Source organism: Cervus canadensis, chromosome 32 (genome assembly GCF_019320065.1).
Source record: "Cervus canadensis isolate Bull #8, Minnesota chromosome 32, ASM1932006v1, whole genome shotgun sequence".
In the NCBI taxonomy this organism is placed as follows: domain Eukaryota; kingdom Metazoa; phylum Chordata; class Mammalia; order Artiodactyla; family Cervidae; genus Cervus; species Cervus canadensis.
The window spans coordinates 18503189-18514478 of NC_057417.1; positions in this window are offsets into that span (position 1 = coordinate 18503189).

An 11290-nucleotide genomic window follows, 5' to 3' on the forward strand; every position below is an offset into this window, starting at 1 on the left:
CGGTTATTATGTAGGAATTAATACCTGATACAGATTTTGGTGCCTGGAAGCTAAGTCAGACAGAGACAGAGAAATACCATATGATCTCATTTATATAGGAAATCTAAAACAAAACAACAACAATAAAATCAAGCTTACAGATACAGAGAACAGGTTGGCCATTACCAGAGGCAATGGATGGGCTGGGGGGGCAGGTGGGGAGGGAGGCAAAACGGGTGAAGGGAGTCAAAAGATACAAAGAAATAAATAAGTCCTGAGGATGTAATCTACAGAATTGTGATGGCAGTTAATAATACTGCACTGCATATCTAAAAATTGCTAAGAGAACAGATCTTAAAAGTTCTCATCACAAGAAAAAAAAAAGGTTTATAACTATGTGTGGTGACAGGTATTAATCGGACTTACTAAGGTGATCTTTTCACAATATATACAAATAGTGAATCAGTATGCGGTACAGTTGAAACTAACATAATGTCATATGTCAATTACACCTCAATACAAGAAAGAGAAAAATGTGGGAGAGGCTTTGTTGTTGTTGTTGTTTATCAATAAGTCATGACCCGCTTTTTTGAGACCCCATGGACTGTAGCCTGCCAGGCTCCTCTGTCCACAGAGGAGGAGATTTCCTAGGCAAGAATACTGGAGTGGGTTGCCATTTCCTTCTCCAGGGGATCTTTCCTACCCAGGGAGCGAACCCGCATCTCCTGCATTGGCAGGCAGATGCTTTACTGCTGAGCTACCAGGAAAGCCCAGGAGAGGCTTTGCAATGAAGCAAAAGACAGAGGCTGAATGGGATGTTAAGACTAAACTGCTTTGGACAGACTGTTACTGAAGACTGGACTGTGAAGACACCAAGGGGTGGGAATCAAAGGGAAACAGGAGCATGTTTTGAGAAGGAGATCTTGTTTTTCTGTGACAGGAAGCTTGGCAACATTCTTGCCTCTGGTAACATGGGAAGTAGGAAGTGTGCCCATGAACCTAGCAGTGATGGTGTTGGAAATTGTCTGCTGGCTTCCCCTTGCTCCTTCTAGGAAAATGCCAGTGGACCCTTGAGTGCCCTTTGGTGTGCTGCCTGGCACAACAAACCAGCCACTCACATTTGTGTGAGTGTCCTGCTGCCGCTGTGACAATTTACCACGAACTGAGTGGCTTAAAACAATGCCAGTGTGTCATCTTCAGTTCTGGAGGTCAGACATCTGTCATGGGTCTCTGTGGACTAATATCGAGGTACCAGCAGCCCTGCGCTCTTCTGGAGACTCCAAGTGGAGAATGTTTTTTCCAATGCCTTGCCTTTTTCAGCTCCTAGAAGTCGCCTGTGTTCACTGGCTCGTGGCCCAGTCCACCGTCTTCAAAGACAGCTGTGTCGCATCCTCTGGGATGCCTCTCAGCCCTCCTTCGATTGTCACGTCTCCTTCCCTAACTCTGACTCGGACCCTCCTGCCTCCCCCAATAAGGACCCTTGTGATGATACTGGGCCCATCTGGGTAATCCAGGATCAGCTCCCGTCTCAAGATCCTTAGTTGAATCACATCTGCCATGTTGCCGTGGAAGGTAACACTTCTGCAGATGCCAGGATGAGAACGTGGACTTGGGTGGGGACCGTTATTCTGGCCACCATGCCACTCTGTCATCATTGATTCTACTGTACTTTACGTATTGAATTGTCTCTGTTCCTGACCAGGCTGTGAGCTCCACAAGAGGCCACCTAACTTAGTGGTTTAGATCTTGCCCAGAGTTTAGTTTTAGAGAGATTCGCACACAAGGCTTCATGTAGCCCCTTACCAGGGACATGTCACTCAACTTTTCCAGACCTCAGTTTCCTCATCCAGAAGCTGCAAGATCAGCCTCCGTATATTCTATGTGTTACATTCAGCACTCTAATGCCAGCCTTTACGAGAGTCTGGAGTCATACCAGGTGCCTAATAAAGATTTATTGAATGAATAAAGAACGGCACCTACTTCATAAAGCTGTTATGAGGATTTAAAGAATAAATGACATGCAGCACACAGCGCAGGGCCGGCGTGGGGTGGGCCCTCCACCTGGCAGTTTTGGTGATTATTAGATGGAGATGGAGCAAGCGAGAGCTGGCTGTCCACAGCGGCAGGGACCACACACAGGCAGTGACAGGGAGAGCGGAACAGGAAGAGAAGCATGAGGGACAAGGTGGGGGACCAGCTCACCGTGGTCTCCCAGATCCACTCATCTCCAGCATCTGTGGGAGCAACAAGGACGCCTGCCTGGAGGTGGAGGCAGGAAGGGAAATCATTTCTGCAAGACCCTATCCTAGAACCAAGAAGGGGTGAGGAGAGATGAACAGACCCCCAGCAAGGCTTGAGACAAGACGAGCGATGCTGAAAGGGTCCTAGAAAACAAAAAGAGAGAGGCTTTCTGGGTCCCAGATTGTCACATATGAGCGATCATGTGATTTGTGATCACTAAGTATATACTAGGAATTGTGCTATGTGCCATGTGCACATAAATTTCCTTTATTCCTCTCAGCAGTCCTATAGGTTGGGTGGCATTCTTATCACTGCCCTCTCACAGCTGAGGAGATGGAGGCACAGAGATGTTAAGTAACCTGGTCAAGGTAACACAGCAAGCAAGTGGTGCGGAGAAATTAAATATCATGCAGATTGGCTCCAAATACTGTGTTCAGTTAGAGTCACAGTGCTGTTCTTCATGTAAGCCAGAAGTTCTGAACCCACGGTCCATAAAAAAGTTTCTAGGAGGCCCACAACCTCCTAAAATTATATATATAAAGTTGTAGTGACCCACAGAGGCACACATGCACATATGCCTGCGTCTGGGGCAACAGTTTATACCCCAAAGCAGACTCTCTTGGGGGTTTATTGCTCACCGATCTGGAATAGCTCACTCCACCTTGTACCCATTTTACAGAAGAAGAAACCAAGCCCCCAGAGAGCTATGGCTAGCCCAAGATTATTCAACAAATGAGTCTTAGAACTTCTGGGCCCCATCTAGGACTCGCCTCCTAGGTAAGAAAATGCCCCCCACCCCCTGTAGCTGAGCTCCAGGTGAGCTGGCACCCTGGGCCCAGCTCATTTTGCTGTGCCAGTGGGTTCAGAGGAGCACCATTATCCAGCCCTGAATCCCCATGCTACCCATCACCACCAGGACAGAGGGCCCGCTGGGCTCCCCCTCCTGGACAATACCCAGGCCAATGGAGGAAGGGGCAGGATTTAAGAGATGCCAGAGTCCTGAAACAAATGGGGTCAGGGGTTCCTGAGTGCATCCCTCCCACAGCAAGATGTGAAGAAACTCGTTTGGGAATGGAAGATGAATTGATCATAAGCTGACACCCTTATCCTCACTAAGTGACCAGTTCATATCACTCTGAGAACTCCCACCACGACCTTCCCCTTCCTGGGTTCACCTCCGCCTCAGGTCAACCACTATTTTTAAGCAGGAGTATGGGGGAATAGCAAAAGAATATGAGGTCTTGGAGGGAGTCAAGGGCTAGATCATGTAGGGCCCTGTAGACCACGGTAAGGAGTGGATTTTATTCTAAAATAAGAAATATTATTTAGAATAATAAATAACTTTATTTATTATTAAGTTTGGAGAGGCTAGAATTCATCTAGAATAATCCAACGAGTATCAGAGCTGGGATTGAACCCTGAGAACCCAACTCTAGGGTCTAGGATCTTAACTGGCTGCACTCTTTTGGCTCACTAGACCGAATGGACAACTTAGGGACAGAATTTACTTCTAAGGACTGAGAGTCTACATACTCTGAAGTGAGAATCTACAAAACAGTGTATATAAGTTTCAGCTGAATGAGTGCCAGCTCCATAGCTCAGTTTCCCCATCTGTGAAATGGGGATGCTAACACGTTCCTTACACAAACGATGTGAAGATTAAAGATGATGCATGGTGCACGCTGGGCACACAGTAGCTCTCAACAGTGAGTAGCCAGTCTTACTAAAGGCAGACCTAGGAGACAGCGAGCCACGGGGAGCATGGCCGAGGAGGCAAAGGCCCTCCTCCAGGTCTCTCTTCATGTTTGCCAACTCCACACCCTGCTCTCCACCCCACACCTCTCAAAAAAAAAAAAATCACAGTTGATCCGCAGCCAGAGACGATTGTGTCAACAGTCAACAGTGTTCATTTTCTGAGTACTGTCATCTGTTATGTTGACAGAGAAACAGCCTGTTTCAAGCCCATTTGGCAAATGCAATTAATTTCTTCAGCATTAAATTGTCTTTTCCTAATTGTCCATACGGACACCCAGGCAGCAGGAAGAAGGGACAGAATGAAAAGGCTGTTAATGGTGCTTCTTTGCCAGTGACAGGGTGCTCCAAGGGAGGACTCGAAGCTTTCCAGTCACTGCCGTGGGCAACGAGGCCCAGGTCCACCCACGTGCCCCCCAGGCTGAGGAAGTCCCCGGGGCCCCACCCCTGCATGGCTGTGGCCAAGGCGGTGTGGCGGGGGCAGGCTGCCGAGGCTCACCTGCCCAGTATCCTCTGGGCCTCTCCTGCAGCCCCAGGAGGTGTCAGATTCCAGAGCAGTGGTACCTCTCCAGGCCCCAGGTCTTCGAGCTGCAGGCACGTTTCTGATCGAGGCTCTGAGCCGTGTCTGACTGCATTGGTTGGCAGTGTCATCTCGCCAGTGGACAGAGCTAGAATAAGTCTTGCTGCCCTGAGCTGAGTGCCACTTGTGCCTGGAAGTTCCTTGGTGGCTTATACCCACAGGGCCCCAGCCTCTCCAAACCCTTGGCCCTGATCCCCCCAGCCATGCTTCTCTCTAAGTAGCTGCCGAGGTCGCCCAAACCAGCAAGCCTGGCCCAGGTGACAGACCTCCACCCTGAAAACTGCCCATCCCCCAACAGCCATGCTGTTCCACACGACCCTGCAGTGTCCACCCACGAGCCAACTAGAGCGGGACCACCCTGGGCGCTCGTGTGGACTCCTGCTTGCAGAAGCTAGACCTCCAAGACAGTCTGGCTGAGGCAAAATGGCAGCACGTTAGCTCATGTAAACAAAAACCCTAAGGGCTACGAGCCCCAAGCTGAATTGGATACAGATGCTCAAAAAACTGTTACTGAGACTCGGTCTTGACTCTGCTTCCATCTGTGCCTCATGCCATTGCATAGACAACTCAGGTCACGTTCTGCCTGATTCATGGACTCCACGGTCACCGGCATTCTGCTCCCGCTGCCTTCCTTCCACCCGATTGGAGCTCTTGGAACCAAAGATTGTCAGAATACACCGGAGGCATGCGTTGTACACCTCTGGTGTATTGGGGTGACATCAGGGGGCTTTGGTGCAAAGAGCACAGTCTTTGAAGTCAAATCAGAGGCCATAGGCAGGTCACTTAACCTGCCACATCTTAGCTCCCTCCTTTGTGAAAAGGAGGGAGCGATGCCTGTCTTATAGGAATATGTGAGGGATAAGTGAGAGGCGCGCACCTCGGACAGTGCCTGGCCCAGGGTTGACCCTGAATATGTTGCATGTGGGGAAGGAAGGGAGGGAGCAGAAGATGAAGGCAGGAAATGAGGGAGGCAGGGGAAAGGAAGGAGGAAAGGAGAGAGAAGCACCCAGCATAATATGCGGCATATGACGGATGCCCATCCTTGACTCACTCCTTCCCTGAAACCTCATCTCCCGTCCTGCGGCCTCAGCCACTTTCTGCAGCTTTCCCAGGTTTTGTTCAGTCTGGTCCTGACTCCACCCACCTTGTCATGAGCCATATTACCCTGCAGTCACACACCCGGGCCGCCTCCCTGAGGAGACGTGCCCAGCCCGATGGTTCCAAACCACGGGAATCCCAGAGATCACCTTTCCAGTGCAGTTTACCCTTCACCCCTGGAAATCTGGGGTGAATCAATAGCATGTGCTTCCCTACACATCCCTCCAGATAGCCCACTTGAGACTTCAGGCAGGAGGAACAGATGCTTCTGTTTAAGGAACGCCTGTTACACCAGGTTGCAAACTGGTGTACACTGAGTCCATTCCACAGGTGTGTTTTATTTGGCCTGAAAAGTGTTTAAATATTTGAAGAGCTTACCAACATGTACATTTGTTAACAATCTGAAGGTGGGGGCTTACAGAGCCACTGACGGCAGCCCCCTGTGATGGACATGGACTCCCTTTCACCACAGTGTCCACAGCCTGGCCCCTTCAGGTATTTGGGTGTAGGGCTGCCAAGGTAATAATAATACATTCAGATTAGAAAGGAAGAAACAGGGACTTCCCTGGCGGTCCAGTGGTTAAGAACACACCTTGCGATGTAGGGGACATGGGTTCGGTCCCTGGTCCAGAAACTAAGAGCCCACATGCTTCGGGGTGATGAAGCCTGTGTGCTGCAACTAGAAAAACCTACATCCCGCAGTGAAGACCCAGCGCAGCCAAAAAAAAATGTAGGAAGAGATAAAACTGTCCCTGTTTGCAGATGGCATGATTATCTGTGTGGAAAATTCCAAGAAATCTACATGCATGCACACACACACACACACACACACTCCTGCAACTAAGAAGTGGGTTCCACAAGGTCATAGGATACAGGACCAACACACAAAAGTCAGTTTCTACATACTAGCAATGAACAAATAGTAAAATTAAATACCAGTTATGATTGCTCAGAAAAATGAAATGCCTAGAAATAAATCCATCAAAATATTTCAGGGATGGTATCCTGAAAACTATAAAACATTGTTGAAAGAGCTCAAAGATCTAAATAAATGGTGAAATGTACCATGTTCATGGATTGGAAGACTGAACATAGTAAAGATGTCAGTTCTTCCCAAATTAATATGCAGGTTTAGCACAATTCCCATCAGAATCGCAGCAACATATTTTTTTAGATATAGGCAAGCCTATTTTAAAATTTATGTGAAAATACGAAGCAACTAGAACTTGAAAATAGTTGGAAAAAAAATAAACTGGGAGGAATCACATTACCTATTTTTAAGACTTACCGTAAAGGTACAGTAATCAAGACAGTGTGTTACTGGCAGAGGGGCTGATAGATAGATCAAGGAAACAGACTAGAGAGCCCAGAAATCGCCACACGCAAGCAGGACCAACTGATTTTTGACAAAGATGCCAAAACAACTCAGAGGAGGAACAATAATCTTTCAACAAATGGTGCTAGAGCATTTGGACATACATAGGAATAATAATAATAAATTCTATGAGTGAAGGGATGTTACTCCATTTTGTTCAAAGTTCTACCCTAGACACATAAGATAGTGATTGGCACAAAATAGAGAAGTCTAGGGCTTCCCCAGTGGGTGGCTCAGCCGTAAAGAATCTATCTGCAGTGCAGGAGTCGCAGGAGATGTGAGTCTGATCCCCAGGTCAGGAAGAGCCCCTGGAGGAGGTCATGCCAGCCCACTCTAGTATTCTTGCCTGGAGAATCCACGGACAGAGGAGCCTGGTGGGCTATAGTCTATGGAGTGGCAAAGAGTCAGACATGACTGAAGCAACTTAGCATGCATGCATGCACAGAGAAGGCTGAAGAACTGAAGCTTTCAAACTGTGGTGCTGGAGAAGACTCATGAGAGCCCCTTGGACTGCAAGGAGATCAAACCAGTCAATCCTAAAGGAAATCAACACTGAGTATTCATTGGAAGGACTGATGCTGAACCTCCAACCCTTTGGCCACCTGATGTGAAGAGCCCACTTACTAGGAAAGACCCTGATGCTAGGAAAGATTGAGGACAAAAGAAGAAGGGGGCAGCAGAGGATGGGATGGTTAAATAACATTACCAACTCAATAGACATGAATTTGAGCAAACTCTGGGAGAAACAGTGGAAGACAGAGGCGCCTGGAGTGCTGCAGCCCATGAGCTGGACATGACTTAGGGACTGAACAATAAAAGTGTTTAATCAATGTTTGTGGCATGTACAGTAGTTTAAAAAGCTACCATTTTTTAGCACTGTGTCCCAGAGACAAGGGTTACTATTTCTGTGTGATAGAAGGGAAATCTGAAGCACAGAGTGGTCAGAAAACACATGAGATATCTCACAGCATGCCAGGGAGACAGAATATCAGACATACCTGGTCTAATTGAGTCTTCCCACCCATCACTTTCTGCCCACTTTCTCCCACTTTTGTGTGGAGAAACTCAAGTTCAAAAAGATTGCATGAATTTTCCAGGTCCCACAGCTAGCAGGAGGCAGAGCCAAAATTCAGTCTAGAACCTGCTGGACCCCAGCACACCTGCCACTTGTCCCAAAGCCGTTCAGGGACGGGGTCCTCGCATTGGCAGACCTAACCACACCCCTGCTTCTCAGCAAACCCTCGCCTCTCTCTTGGATTTGCTCAGAGCCTCTTGGCATATGTGGCTTAAACACCGCGGCTCTCACTGGGGCGCAGTTCACTGAACCGGCTCATTTATTCATTAATTTGCTTTCCATATTTTCAAACAGAAAGCCGCCGTTCCAGGCAAGGCAAATCAATACCATGCTCCGCGATTCATCTTCATTCCCGCCACATCCCCGCACCATCCGCGGTGCTTTTCACCCAGCCCTCCCCTAATGGGTTCCTGAGTGCTGACGAATAGGATGCTCGGAGGCAGCCACGCCACGTTGGCAGATTAAATCATTAATATCTGCATCAGTCATTTTTACGAGCCTCCCTTGCCCCCAGACTCCTCACCACCCTCTTGTTGAGCTCACTGTTAGTGATTCAGGCGGACACAGTCAAGATGAAATTGCCACTTCTGAGATTTTATTGGCTGCAAGCTTGGAGTTATTGATTTTCTCTTCTGTGTTTCTGAAATCAGGTATCCTGCCCAGAGTAGCGGAAATTATTGAGGGGGGCTGAATATGGACTTGCTGATTTCCCTGGCTCCGTTTGCCAAAGGGTTTTCTTATTTTCCTAGAAGGGAGAGAGTGGTGGTTTCCTCACATTCATTTTGTAGTCACAGTTTAAAACAGGATACTTACTATTGACCAGCTACTGCTAAGCACTGCACAGGTGATGTTCATGACGGCCTTCCAGCAACCCAAAAAGGTGGGAAGTACTGTTAGCTCTTCAGCTGAGAAAACTTATGTTCTGAGATCCACTCCCCAAGATTACAGGGAACTTGAACTCAGGTATGCCTGACTCCAGAGAGTTCTTGCCCATTACTTACACTGCCCTGCCACCCCCTGTTAGCCCCAAGAGGAGCAGAGGTAGAAAGATAAGAGATGGTAGGTGTTACAGACTGAGTACAGTATTCCACCAAAGTTCAAGCCCCAATCCCTAACGTGATGATATTGGGAAGTGGGACCTTTGGGAGGTGATTAGGTTTCAATGAGGTCATGAAGGTGGGGCCTGCATGATGAGATTAGTGTCCCTAAACGAAGAGGAAGAGACCAGAGTGCCCATGCGCTCTCTTTCTCCACCATGAAGAACACTGTAAGAAGGTGGCCGTCTGCAAGTCAGGAAGAGAGCCCTCACCAGGAACCCAATCATGCTGGCGCTTTTGGTCTTGGAGTTTTCAGCTTCCAAAATTGTTTAAACCACCCAGTCAATGGTATTTAGTTACAGCAGCCAGAGCAGACTAAGACATCAGAAGTATCACTACATCCTGGAGCAGGGTTGCAGGTCAGCCCAGGGAAGCAGGGGTGGGGGGACAAGACCCCGGAAATCAGGGTACAGTGTGGGTTTGCCTGCTTTTATACCTCCTTTGTCCACAGGTAAATCCACAAACCTGGAATTCCCCCACCTTTCAAAGCAGGAGGGAACTGAAATTACCTCCTCTTAAGTTCCAGAAGCTTTAACTTTATCTCTCAAGGATCAGATAATAAATATTTAAGGCTTTGTGGGCCACACAGTCTCTGTCACAACCACTCAATTTTGCCATTGTAGCGTACAAGTGGCCACAGAGAGTAGGTAGATGAATGGGCATTTCTGTAGCCCAATAAAAGTTTATTTACCAAAACAGGCAGTGGACCAGACTTGGAGGACCATAACCTCATGGGGCTTTAGGAGCAAACGTTTATGGTTTCAGGACCAGTGATGCTGATTTGCCTTGCACCATTCGGCGGGACCAGGATGTAGGAAACGTCAGCACAAGGAGGGGAGAAGCTAAGTCCACATCAACATGGCCAGATGAAATGCAAAACCACCTCCATGGAGTGGAAGCCAAGCTGGAGTCAGCCAGGGTAATACAGCAGAAACTAGGTCTAATAATAATAAAAGTATAGGCGAAAATCCTTACCGTGATCTACAAGATGCTTATGGCACTCTCCCCCACCTCCCACACACTCTACCTCTCTCATCTCATCTTCCACTGCCCCTCCCCTCACACTCTCGCTCAGCCACGCCAGCCTCCTTACTAAGAAGAGTAACATCCAAGCTTGTTCTCACCTTAGGGCCTTTGCATCCCATGCCTGGACCTTAGCACTGGGCTAGCCTGCTAGAGGATGAGACCATGGGGGAGCACAGACAAGCTATTCCCGCTGAAGCCCTTCTAGACCAGCCAGCCCCTCCCAGTCTACCAGCTAACCATGAACAAGTCCAATCAAGATCAGCCTGTCCAGTCAAGCCTGGTCCAGGTCAGCAGAACAACACAACCAAGCTCTAGACTCATAAGAAATAATAAGTTTTGTGGTTTTGAGTCACTTCCTCTTGGATTCCTTCTTACACAGCATGAGCTAACTGACACAGAAGACTGTGCCACCAACTGGCTGTCTGACTAAGACATTCGCTCTGTCTGATCCCTGAATTCCTCATCAGAAAAATAAGAGAATCATAAAAATTTTACTCCTTCCTTTGCCTCATGTTTCAGCAATATTCAACATTTTATCTCACTCCTGTTTTCTTTCTTTATTGAAGAATAGTTGACTTAGAATAGTGTGTTAATTTCAGGGGTGCTGCAAAGTGATTCAGATACATATACATATATACACATATACATATATACACATATACATTCTTGGTTTATTTTTTCCATCATAGTTTATTACAAGATACTGAATACTGTTCCTTGTACTATACAGCAAATCCTTATTGTTTATTTTTTACATGACAGCTTGCATCTGTTAATCATCTACTCTCAATTTATCCCTCCCTCTCTTCCTCTTTGATAACTAGACATTTGTTTTCTATGTCTATCAGTGTGTTTCTGTTTGGTAAATAAATCCATTAGTATCATTTTTTTTTAGAATTCACATATAAAGTGATGTCATATGATATTTGTCTTTCTCTGACTCACTTGACTTAATATGATAATTTCTAGATCCATCTATGCTGCTGCAAATGGCATTATTTCATTCTTTCTATGGCTGAGTGCTCTTCCATTGTGGACATGTACCAAATCGCCTTTATCCCTTCATC